General features: G+C 45.3%; 2 long non-coding RNA genes across 2 annotated transcripts in view; one reads left to right on the top strand and one right to left on the bottom strand.

Annotated features, from left to right (window-relative positions):
• Positions 1-393: 393 nt before the first annotated feature.
• On the bottom strand, positions 394-2,086 carry LOC143893444 (uncharacterized). The gene is made up of 3 exons (XR_013255799.1): positions 1,938-2,086; positions 1,721-1,868; positions 394-1,343 (listed from the first exon to the last, which is right to left on the bottom strand). It is a non-coding gene; the product is annotated as an uncharacterized LOC143893444 (long non-coding RNA).
• Positions 2,087-2,765: 679 nt separating this feature from the next.
• The window catches only part of LOC143893386 (uncharacterized), a 28,154-nt gene continuing 17,867 nt past the window's right edge, over positions 2,766-13,052 (top strand). Inside the window, exon 1 of the long non-coding RNA XR_013255781.1 lies at positions 2,766-3,337. This is a non-coding gene — a long non-coding RNA (uncharacterized LOC143893386). The remainder of the gene's footprint in view (positions 3,338-13,052) is intronic.

Genomic DNA, 13,052 nt, shown 5'->3' with positions numbered 1-13,052 from the left:
TCGGACCGCCAGGAGTGTCTCGAGAATCCCTCTATTGCGTTTATTCCCGCTGAGCGTTTTCGACGTTACTTAGTAACGGCACTCCGAGTTGGTCTCGACGATGAGTCCATGTGAACAGCGTCCGAAATTAAGTCTCGGACCACCCGCAAACTCACGGTAGGACAAGTATTAATGTAATGTCCACACAGGTGCGGACACACGTCGGTGTGTTGGACATTCACGTAAAAATAACGCCCGCGCGCTTTCGCGGCGACAGACACTGACAAATTGAAAGATGATCGCCGAACGGGAAAAGAAGCCGCCCCCGGTCTGTCTGCGGGAGTAAATTTTCTTGTACGAACTCGTGAGAAAGAGAAGAAAAAAAAATAAAGCGCACGAGCGAGCGATCGCGCGCGTGGATCCTCGCGAGCGAGGAGCGCGGAGTGGTGCTTAAAAAAATAATATCCGATGTAATCCCTTTTGTTGCGCGACGTTGACGTACGGGGCATGCGAGAGGACAATATTTTTATCGCGCTTATACTAATATTTTAGGAGCGTTCTCTCCTTGAGATTTCGCCGTCGGCTTCTCTCGAGCTGTCTTTCAGAAAGTGTCATTAAGCGAACATCTTTCCTCTCACACATTTCCTGCTTTGCACGGCGCATCTCTCAACTTTAATTCCGTCTCGGTTGAATCAAACGATTTTTCGATAGATTGTGAGTATATAAATGAATATGCATGAATGTCATGCTCTTCGCTCGATTATGTCAAGAAGATGAGAGTCAAAGCACGGATAAAATAATAATCTCTGCAATATATTTTACAATGACAGTAAATTTTTATAATCGGAATTATTTAAAAAGTTAGAGACTTAATCTAATCGACATTAATATTTCTATAGATAAACGATGTGATCGCTTATGCATTCAAAATCTTGCGTTAAATGTCTTAATGCATTAGTCGTGAAACGAATTACCATCGTTTAGACACGAGAAACGCACTCCAATCCGTCTCGTCCAATTTCACGAGCCGAACCAGTCACGTTATCGCGGAGCGAGTTGATAGCCCGAACGAAGTCACGGACGCTCTCGCGATTTCGCTTAACACCTATCACCGGCGGCCGTATCCGAGAGACGAGTGGCTTCCCGCTCCGAAATTAGCATAGTGCTGGCGATAATGAATTCGTGATACATAATTTTCACAAATGCGCGCTGTAACGTCGCGCGAACGCAACGGTTATCACTCTTATGCTGAACACCCATATATACCTGGGAATCCGATTAGTTCTCCTAATAAACACACGTATCGCGCCGTTTAATGAGCACTGACAACTCGTTCGATAAATCGCGGTAACGCGGCTCGCAAGCTGAAAGAATATATATATTTTGCAGATTAACACTATTGCAGATGCTTATTTCGAGCATTCCTAATATATCTAATGAAGACAAAAAGAGATAACTTTTCATTATTATAATTTTCAAAATAGAAACTTTGATATCTTTTTTCCCGTCATTTATTTTATTAATATATACTACACATATATACGAGTATAGTTTTTCTACAATATTTATTTTATACATATATTCATAACATTTAAATATATGTACATAATAAACATTTATCGGAAAATGATACTCATGCTAATTTTATTTAGCAATAAAAAGAAAGTTACGATCGCTCGGTGTTGGTTGTCTCTCGTTATTTTATGCGATCATCCGACACTAATGTTCCTCACCCCCTTACCGTCGACTGATGCAACATCAAGATGTCCGTAATAAAGCACGGGGGTCCTTCCTTTCGTCACCAAGTTGCGCTCGGACCGCGTGGAGGTATTAATTCCGTTTACACGAACGGTTGAGTCATGCCCCCATCGTTGCAGATAAGCCACTTTCTAAATGCATTGGTGCCGAGACCATAAATAGCCCACAATGACTCTATCCGCTATGCAATGGGAACGTACCAACTGTACCACGCTGTCCGACGATTTTTGTCCCATCGCCCGATATACCCCGTTCAAAACACTTGGCTGCTTATGGCGTTATATATACGCGCGCGTATATATCCATTTCAATTCGCGACATTGAGTGCTCGTTAAGCGGCGTAACATCGTCGTGCAGAAAGTTTTCCGCGCGCACGGAATCCAAAGTCCGCGGCTGAAGTCTTGTTTACATCGCGCTATTTTTGTCGTTCTATTTATGATTTGAGAAATCCGTGCCGGCGCGGAATAAGTATGCGAGAATGAAGGAGCGATTCATTAATCGATGAAATCATTTATTCGCCGCTAACATTGCGACACGGTGTAAAACTCGATATACTTAGTCGATCTTATATATATTATCGTCAACAAAGTTTGTGTTTTGTAAACAGGTTTCGAGATTAATGAGACGATTAACGGGGCGACGCGCAAAACGTTCTCAGATAGCAATTATCGTCAGATGTTTTCGATGATACATCAAGCCCGTGAAACTGGATTTCAAAACGACTTCTCGTGTTTAGATCGGAGCAGCGTCGAGAGCGCGTTGTAAAAAATCGCATTAATAACGACAGGACATGGGACGATCGTTCGCTCGGCCCGTAATTTATTAGCGTATCGTTTCGAGTATGAATTTCTGAAAAATCACGTCCGCCTTTGACTCCGCGGATTATAAATAGCTCGCGTACGTGTCGGTGTGTGCGTGCGTTATAATTCGCAGTTTATTTAAATATACGCAGCCTTCTCGAGCTACAAACTAGTTGTGCCATTAATCTGAGCGCCCAGATACGATAAACAGAACGGCAGAGAGATACCTCTCCGTTAATCGACGCCGATAAATAATTATATGTATCGTTACGGGTATATCAGGAACCGTGTTAGTTACCAACGCGACGGCGACGCACTGTATTAATTTCGGCGAGTTTCGGATTTCCTGCTGTTATACAGTCGTGCGAAATTTCTAAGTCGGATCGCACGAGGCATCCTACACGTGGGATTTGCGACCGGGGTCAAGAGAGATGGTTTATCGCAAATGTTTGTCAAAGAACATATATCTCGCGTGTTTACGGAGGCACGCGCGATTCTTCCGCCAATACGTGCAAATTACGAAATACGTGTTATCGTCAGGCGAGTACGCGGCGGGAGATCGCGCGAACGGGGATATCAAAGATATTTCATCGAGGGAATATGGTCCGTCGTGTAAGTCTCGCGCAATCACGCAAGTGTCTCGAATTTTCCACGTGGTGCAACATCGCCACGGCGCCAGCGATATGGCGACTACGAGAGTCCCAGTGAATGCGTGTACTACGCGGAGCCTACTATAATTGCGGTATTTGTGTACTGTAATTTCGTCATGGCGCACTATGTAATTCCCCTCGTAAATTACGGTACGCCTTAAATCTGAATTATCATTTTTTTTCGTATCGCCACTTCTTCCCCCGTCTAGAAAAATATTCACTCCACCTCCTCGCGCATACATGCCGATTATCGATCGGTTTATCGATTTCTTCGAGCAATTTCCGTCTTGTTATCTCGCTGCCTCGACTACGATTAATAATCGGCAGGTTAGCCGCGTCCCTTGTATTCTGCGTATCTCTGAGAAGGCTACCTCTCTCTCCCTCTGAGTAATTATTCAATATTAAGTTTGTTTGCATAATTCGAAATACCGTAATTTTCTACCTGTCGGGACGTATGAGAATACCATCGTCGTCGAGAGAGAGCAGGCGTGTACGTCGTCTCCGACACCGCCGACGAGCGAGAACGGTACTCGAAAAACGATCACGCGTACACACGTGCGTCGTGTGCGTGGACGTATCGAGGTGCGGCGTGAGTCACTCATTCATGTCTGGGCGAGAGAGTTGGTGTGGTGACGGCGGCGACGGGACGTCACACGATTACGTAAGATAATGCGTGTACCGTACGGGGAAGTCGGTGGGGGATAGCAGCAACGAACAGAGAAAAAGAGAGCGAGACTCACGCTCTGGGAATGCAGGCCTTAAACAACCGACAATAAGCGCGAACGCGGGAATTCGCGGCCGTGTTTTAGAATTCGACTCTCCGGGAGGAAGTACCGAGTTAAAGAAACGGTAACCGCCGCCCTGAGTCTTTATTCGTCTCCCATTGAAGTACGGCGTATCTTCCTCCCTGTTAAACATCACAAGAAGCGCGTAATTGTCCGTATCGTTCATTTCATGCAACGAACCTACACAAAGCCTTCTTATCTTACAGTTATATTTCAGAGATGCTGTAATTGAAGCTAAAACCATTTTTTAGGAATGTTAATTCGACATTTAATCGTTTAACATGAAAATTTCGAGACCAGATGACTTCAATCTAACGAATAAATCATTTTTATTTAGAGAAGAAGAACAGATACGATTATTATTAAATACGTGCATATAAAAGATAAACGTATTCGCAATATGTAATTATGTATTTCAACTAAAACCTGTCTCGAGCTCATTAATCAAATAACATGCGTATGACTAGCATAAAGTAGATATCAATGTAATTTCTTATGTAATTTCTCAAGATATTCTTGAAATGACATACCACGCAAATGATATGTACGCTTCGCTGCAGATAAAAAATTTTCCAAGTCATTAATTAATGGCTTATGCATGCCACTATCATATACATATTTAATGAAAAAGAAGAAAAATCACGCAGCAAAAACGCTATCTGGAACACATAATATAACTATGTTACGCACAACAGTGCTACCGTGACCGTATATATTAATCAAGAAAATAGTTGTAATCTCGTCAGGAACGAGACAGCCGCTTAAAATATGGCTTCGGCAAAAACCAGTTCAAAGTTTGCAACTCTAACTCTTGAGACCGTCGCGTTATGCAGTTCTCATCTTCGGCGCAGTTGAGTAACCGCTAAGTTCGCCTTGGATTGCATCAAGGGTCGACCGCCGTCGCCGCCACCAGCCAATTAATGCACTTTTAATGAAACGATTGCGTGCCCGTCGCCTCACGCGTTATTTTTAGATAGCGCCGGTACCAGAATAAATCTCATAGAATCTACGGGGCAAATTAAGAGCAATTAAAGCGACTCGTAGCCAGCCCGGCTCGATCCGTTCACGTCTTTGTCTTCCGTCAGTTCCTGCCTCATTTTCGCGGCGAATGATACAAGACGCTCGGAGCTCGTGCTCTCTCCCGCGGTAATTCCTTACGTAATAAACGCGGGAACGCGTGCACGAGGTCAAAAGCATCGTTATAGCGTTGCATAGAAAGAGCGTGAGTCACATAACATCTGAAAACTTGTAAACAGATCTTTGTGAAAAACCGCTACGATTTCTTTTAATCTGAAAATTAGAGATTTAGATTCCGAGATTTCGCATTTGTATCTTTTCGACCCTTCCTAAATCCATCCCGTGTGCGATCGTCTATCAAAAATATTTAAGTTGAAGAATTATTCACACAATATCCGATAATAATATTCACTAAGATTTAATAAAGCTCCTGGAAAAATTATATGTCGTATTCTAATATCATTACGCGTGCTAGAATGTGTGAGGGGTACAAGCGAATGTTTTGTTTCGTTGGTTTATCGTCTATCCGTGCACGAAATTTCATTGTCTCTGCGGTAATAACGGAACGGGGGGGGCTGGGAGGGAGCTTCGTGTTATCCATGTTACGAGGGGTAATATGAAAAATCGGCCCGCGACCCCTCACGGGTACGGGAAACCGTACATGTCGCCGGATTCTAGGGGGTTGGCAGAACGCCTTCGTGAGAGGCCTAAACCTTTCGTGGCATGCGAGGGGCAGAGAGTAGAAAATGACGAGTCATTCGATTTTACGGCTTTACGGATAACGCGTCTGCTGGTTACGACTCGGAACGAAATATCACAAGAAGAGTTTTTTTTCCCTGATGTATGTGTTACGTCTTCCTTGCGATTCGATATCTCGAATTTCTTCACTTTGTATGTGCACAGCCATGTACACTAGATGTCATAAAGATAAGCATGTTGATGGATGGCGCCTTATGACACGTTGCTTGCCATTTAATTCTGTTAAAACGATAAATATTTTACATTTCCGTCTCAGCAACATATAAAATCGATATCTACCGGATATTTATTCCAATCTACGCATCACTGTATCGAAAAGTTCGTAAATTTTAAGTCAATTCTAACATACATAGAAACAGCGTTTGGCAAATAAATTCACTTCAAGTTATATGCTGTTACACAGATCTTATAGCACATATTATAATAGATTCATGTATTTAAATATTTGTGTTAATATCTCTGTATAAAAAAACTTTTATAACTGAAAAAGCTGAATTTGAATCACTTTCATGGGACATCACGTTCTGTCGCAACTTTAATTAGATGAAGTCAAGAATGCTTCATGCCGTGAGAACGCGAGTTTCTCGGTTGTGTTAGGCGCATCATACATTCATACACGTTTTGTAGCATTCGTATAAGTACATTCATCCTTTATTTTCCGAATTATATGCATACACACGAGCGTTTCTTTGTGCTTTTGTGCTTCCGTTAGCTACGAACTTCGCGATAGAGAAAGCAACGAGTCAGCACAAAGCGAAGTATAAGCGGTGGGCAAGATTCGCGTAGGCCGCAGCGAGGAAAGTTGTTCCTTATGTCGGAGTTTGTCTCGCCGTTGCGTAGAAACTTGGACTTCGTAGCTAAGCGATGAATTGGCTCGGAGGCACTAGCGCGAGTAGACGCGTGATAAACGTCACTCTTGTTAGCGCGCTCGGTGCCGTTCTACTGTTACTCCCACGACCTCGTCTACGACTCCACATGGAAAATTTTTCATTTCCCAACACGCGCTCGCGAGACTATTTCCCTAAGACAATGGAACTCTCTCTCGCCATTTCTCTTCTTATTTAGCACGCGCGTAATCAATTTTTTTTTAATCCTTCTCGTCATATGCGTCCCCGTCATTATACCTACGAGTTTATTTAGTTTTAATTGTCCCTATTCAATTACATCTTCCCTATCGTATATCCCACTTTCTATTTTCTCTCTCTAACAAATTCTTTTCGCATTGCGATAAACGTGCCCTTCTCTTTTCCTTCTACGGTCGTTCCTCAAGGCCACTATCTATACCCGCCCCGGCGGTCCCCGCGAAATCTCTAATGCAGGATCCGGATCGGAAATGTGAAAAAGTGCGCGCGCCCCGCGCTCGGTACAAATAAGGCAGCGTTGCATACCTACACACGGCGGCTCCCACATATCGCGGCGTCGCGTCGTGCACGGCCGCAGCGTGTACACGAAACTACACACCGACGACGACTTCCTCTCACGGATCCGCGAATCCATGAATGGTCCGTGGGCTATCAATGGGCCGCACGCTGCTACCCACACGCACTCGACAGGGCCCTCTCTCCCTCTCTCCTCCTCCGCCACTTCCTCTTCCACCACCTCTTCCTCCTCTTCCTCCTCTTCCTCCCGCGTGCATGCTCGCGCTCTCACGCGATCGCTCGCGTGGCTAGGACGTGTTTGCGACGACGCGTATGCACGAAATTACACCGCGACCACGTTACTCTTTTCTAATTTCCTCTGCTTCTTTTTTTCTCTCACGGACGAGCGCCGAGAAGAGAAGATCGCACGCCGGGTTACGACCTCGTCGTTGCGCGACCGTGCGTGCGTGCGTGCGTGCGTACGTATACATGCGTATTATTACACGAAGGGAGAGAGAGAGCCCGTCGTCCTGGGAAAGACTTTCTCGAGGACGTGCGAAAATCACCTAGATCGCGCTCCCGAATATAAAATAAAGCTCACCATGCGATGGCGTGCCGTGCTTCTTGTATCACTTCATCGTCGGTTGCACGTTTAATGCATTATTCCGGTACCTGATTCTTTTTCATCCTCCCGCGCGTCTCGTCCCATCCTCCTTTAGATAATTGTACGCGAAATTTGATTTTCGATAGCATCGTCGGACTGAATTTACATTAATTTTGCTGTATCTCCATAGCAGTTACAATCTCTTAATTACCAGAACGCCTTATATTCCTCGGCGCCGCTGCTTTCGATAAAAACAAAAATCCAATCCGCTCATAAAATTTAATGCGTACGTCGTAATTACATTTCGATATATTATTTATATAAAAAGTAACTGTGCCGTGTAAAGTACAGCCGAGCTGCATTCGTCGCGCATTTAATTGGAACTTGACGAATTCACACAAGACTTTGCACGAACTCGTATATGGAACGCTCGGAAAGCGGCAGACAGGCACCACATCCGACGATTCTCCAATTTCATTCTCGCGAGATACTTTCGGGAGCGTGTTTCTCGCGCGGACGAAGCGACGACGATTAAAACGCCCGCGCGCAGTTTATACCGCAGCGAATATAAGCCCGGTGTACGGGCATATTCGAGAAAAGCGGCTACTCCCGAGGGGGAATTTATGGTTTCGACGTTTCTCACAGCGGCCACCGCAAACCCGACTCTAACTCACACCTGCACGCTTCCCGCTTCTCTCTTTCCTCTCTTCTTTCTCGCGTTCCTCGCGGTACACACCGTGTGCGCGGACGACGCGGCGGTCAAATCGCACGAAAAGAGTAAACGAGAGCCATAAATAAAGTCGGCAATATTGTCCGCGCGCACGATGCCCGTCTGATACAATTTTCGGACGAAATAAGCGCTGCCGGCCATTGACGTTGTTGACGTAAATGACGTGCCGATGGAAATTCACTCCGCGTATTCACGGATTCCTTAAATATTGATGCCGGCACGGAGGTGGCCTCGATATTATCGCATATAGCTCGGCCTAAGCATTTCGTACGCGCAACGTCTTCGTGAACGCGATGATGTCTGAACGACGATAATTTAACTATACATGACAACGGCGCGTTCAACGGCGCGTTCAACGGCCCAGCGATGGAAATTGCGTGCGTGTCAACACCTCAGGTGGAATAATAAAGTAACCTATTGCCGTAACGGAATCAATCAGGCTTATTCAAATGACGAATTATTTATGCAAATGACGTGGGTTATCGCCAAGTATTGACGTCAAAATAGACCTTAGACTCTCTCGAGGTATGTGAATGAAAGTCGTATTCCACAAATAATATATATTATACCTCTAACGTCGAAAGTTCTAATTATTTCCTCGGGTATCCCTTTTCCGAGTCCCGATAGCGTTCTACGAATGCATGAATCCAATTACGTATTTGCACATACGTTAAGCGTATTGTGCTTTCTAACGTCGTCGATGATAATTTCCTACAGTCCGAGCGGACGAGCTATTAATATAGCGGCTTGATATAGGTATCCGCGCTCGGTCTTTCGGAGACACGCGGTGCCATTTGTTGCCGCATTAGCGGCAACATACTTTCTACTTGGCATTCGCCTTATAGTACGCGTTGTACGGTACGCGACTTCTTACTCTACCACGGGCTTCTCTACGGCGCAGAGCGTACGCATTGCGGTACGCCTTTATGGGAACCCCGCGGCACGCACATCGCTTGTCATTTCATGGGAATGACGCGACATGATAAATGACACCGTCGATGCCCACGAAGCTCGCCCTGCTACGCACACGCGCATCCGGATTGCACGAGACAGTAGAGCGAAAGAGAGAGAGAGAGAGAGAGAGAGATCGCCTAGGCGCCGGTCCTAAGGCACTCGTCTAAGGTCTAAGGTAATCTTCGGCACGACCCCAAGTCTTTTTATAGCCTCCCGCGACGCGGTATTCGTGAGGATCAAAGCCCGCCACGAGACGCCACGAGGAGGCCCCTATGGAAGTACTTTATATGGTCGGATGTGTCATGCCGTGCCGCACACTGCGTAAGATAGCGCATCCAGCCGCGGAGGTTCTCAATCGTGGGCGCTCCTCGAATGCTTTACCGTACGATGTTATGATGAAACGGCATTCTATAAAATGATATATGTTACTATAGACACACACAAGTTGTTAACCGATTGACAAATAATTACTAATAAAAAGTTAGGTAAATTTTCATAGAAAATTTTTGGCATGTTTTCCCTGTGTCTTATGCCTTTTCGTAGTCTCCAGAACTTTAGAGTGTAACTAAGGCTCTATAAATATGAGTATTCTCGTCCGCCATTTTGTATCCAATCGCATATGTGAAAACATAACCTTTTCGTAAGCGTCAATACGTTTTTCGGTCTCGCGATTAATGTAAAAATAAAGCTGAAATATCGATTCTGAAAAACTGAAAATAAGTATTAATTGATTCTTAATTGATTAGACGTGTGTTCTTAAACGTGCGACAAAGCGTATTGACGTTGAAAAAGGTTATGTTTTCACATATGATTGGATACAAAATGGCGGACAAGAATACCTACTTTTTTAGAGCTCTAGTGTAACTACAAGGGGGGGATCACGTTTTGGTATCTGATTTCTATTAATAAAATTCAACAAATCGCTCTAATGGACCCCAAGAATGTCGTCGTCAGCGCGTTCACACGGCTCCGCGCGTCAAATCTCGGGCGGGCTGTGACTACGAAGATTTATCACCGGATAAGAAACGTCAAAAACGCGGAAAGAAGCGAGGAGAGAAAAAAAGGAGGAGGAGAGGAAAAAAAAAGAAAAGACGGAGACGCGGGGAAGAGGCGAGAAGCGGACGCGCGCGACAGCTGCGCGTCGTCGACGGCAGCAGGGCGTTGATCCTTAATCCAGGTTGAGTGTATGTTCGAAGATTTCGTCGCGGGATCCTACGCAAACACCCGGGGTCTTGCCAGTGCGATCGCGGGGAGAAAGGTGGGCCAGCCAACACTGCCGGATGACAAACTATCGCGTTGAGTTCGCCGGGGACGAACGGGGGCGGACGAGGGCTGGTGCCATTATTGCCGTGAATGCTCGGCTGCGACGTCGATGTAGCCGCTGGTAGGCTAAAGGTTCTCCTCGGAAAACCTCTCTTATAACTTCCAGGTTGGGACACGCGTAACGCGTCGGTCGAAGTCGCGAGACGACGCAGATGCGAAAACTCGACGCGGAAATAAGAAAGACGGAAACGGCAGATTGCTTTTGATTAGCCCAGAATGCCGACTTGAGAAATCATCTCGCTCCTTGCGTTCGATACAGCAGCGGCCGTATTTTATCAGCTCTAAGAAAGAATTCGTGAAAGGTGAAATTCGGCTGTGCTTCGTTTCTTTACGGTTGCGCGAGGTAATTAACGAAAATTCCAGTTATACGCAAAGACCTTGTTCTTCTCTGACTCATCCTACGTCATCCAATTCCGCGTAAAACGTGAAAAGCAGATTGCGATCGACTGCAGCTGTCGGCGCCAAGTATCTGGCCGTAATATACGCGTAGAAACAAAGCAATGAAAAGCAACGACTACTTACTGTTTGTCTACTTGGCTTGCGCATATAAAGTGATGATTTAGATAGGCTACGTGTAGACCGTCGTTGCCTACACGTAGACGTCCGCCGGTAGACGCGAAGTTACCGTAGCAATTTGTATTCATTCATCGGACGGGGCTTCAATTGCGTCGTCGGTTTTGCGGACGACAATCGGGCGCGCGATCGCGCGTTTCGCCAACGACGAAGCAAGCGTAGTATCGTAGGTATCGTATCGTATCGCCGATAAGTACGCAAATTGCGGTGGAATGCGTCGTGTCGGACCGACGCGTATTAAAACGTGTGGGAGTATCCGGATCCCAGAGTTTTCCTACAAAAAAAAGTCGCGGCCGCCGGCCCCGTTCTCGTCGCCGCCGCCGCCGCCGCCACCGCCACGCCGCCGCTCGTCGACGGGGGAATGCGGGAGACGCGCAGAAAGAGAGAAACAGATCGTCGCGACAATACCACCGGAAATTGACGTTTCCATTGCATAATGGCGGACTTCCGCTTCCCCGCTAGGAATGACTCCGTCCGGCTTGTCACATTTGTAATAGCCTTTAAAAACCTGAATGGCGAGCTCTGGTCTACACGTCGTACGAGTTAGGTGGAGCCACACACTCACTGTTGGTCGCACCCATTCAAGCATGCGAGAGAGAGAGAGAGAGAGAGAGAGAGAGAGAGAGAGAGAGAGAGAGAGAGAGAGAGAGAGAGAGAGAGAGAGAGAGAGAGAGAGAGAGTTGAAGAGAGACAGAGGAACGTCGGGAGAGGAACAAGAAAAGAAGGAGTTCTCGAGGTAATGGGATCGATCGATCCCGGGTAGCAGGAAGAAGATTTCGGTCGCGTCTCCTCGAAGTCGGAGATTCGCCGCGTTTTATTTCCACGCGATTATGTCATTGCCCATTAACGTCGTCCTCCGTGCTGTGATGAGACTTTGGGAAAATAATATTCCATTTACTGGAAATTTCGTTCCTTTTTACATTAATTTTCTTTTCGGACAGAAGAAGAAACGTTAGATTGTTGATACATTACACAGAAATGTAATAAAATTATATTTTCATAAATATTAAAGGATGCAATTTAAACCAGCACCTTGAGTTAAATAACATTTTGTTATTTTTAACTACCACGTGTGCTGAAATTTATTATTTTAACCCAAAACAGTATTATTTTAACTTCATTAGTTTAGTTAAACTAACGACATATCGAGTAAGAACAGTGGCAACTTAGGAATTATTAAAAATGATTTAAATTGAGTATAATTTGACACTACGAATTTAACAGTGTATATTAACACACTGTACATATCTATATAAATCAATCAAATCGATGAAGCACAGCAGGGAATAAAGATTCGACGAAGATGTATGAATGTTCTACTTCGTCCGCCTCATTACAAAATCACTATTGCGTAAAATGTAAGAAAAGAGCGGCGTACGTAAAGGCACGTTAATTAACACAGCTGGTTACCTACGTTTGACGAAACTATGTTAATTTACACGGCCCGTTCAGGATGTATTGAAAAGAAATAGAGAGAAATAATGAAGGGACAGCCTCGGTCTGGTCTTCGCGATTAATTAATAGTCCGTTACCAAGGCTCGTTAACCTTGTGACATCATTACGGCTGATTATTCGTGTCTGATTAAACTTCGAAGGGACCCACCGAAACTTGACAGTTCGAGCGTCGACGATCCAAACTCGTTCGCGTGGGATTAAGAACGATCGATTCACGATCCGGTCGGCCGGCCGACGAAGGCGTAATATGTCTAACGAGTAAGTAACGACCAAGTAAGCCGGTGAAATTCGCGTGGTTGCGTGCTGG

The sequence above is a fragment of the Temnothorax americanus genome, unplaced genomic scaffold (assembly GCF_048541705.1).
Source record: "Temnothorax americanus isolate GAGA-0224 unplaced genomic scaffold, ASM4854170v1 Scaffold12, whole genome shotgun sequence".
Classification (NCBI taxonomy): Eukaryota; Metazoa; Arthropoda; class Insecta; order Hymenoptera; family Formicidae; genus Temnothorax; species Temnothorax americanus.
Note: the sequence above shows the minus strand (reverse complement) of the source record. Positions and strands in the feature narration are given on the sequence as shown.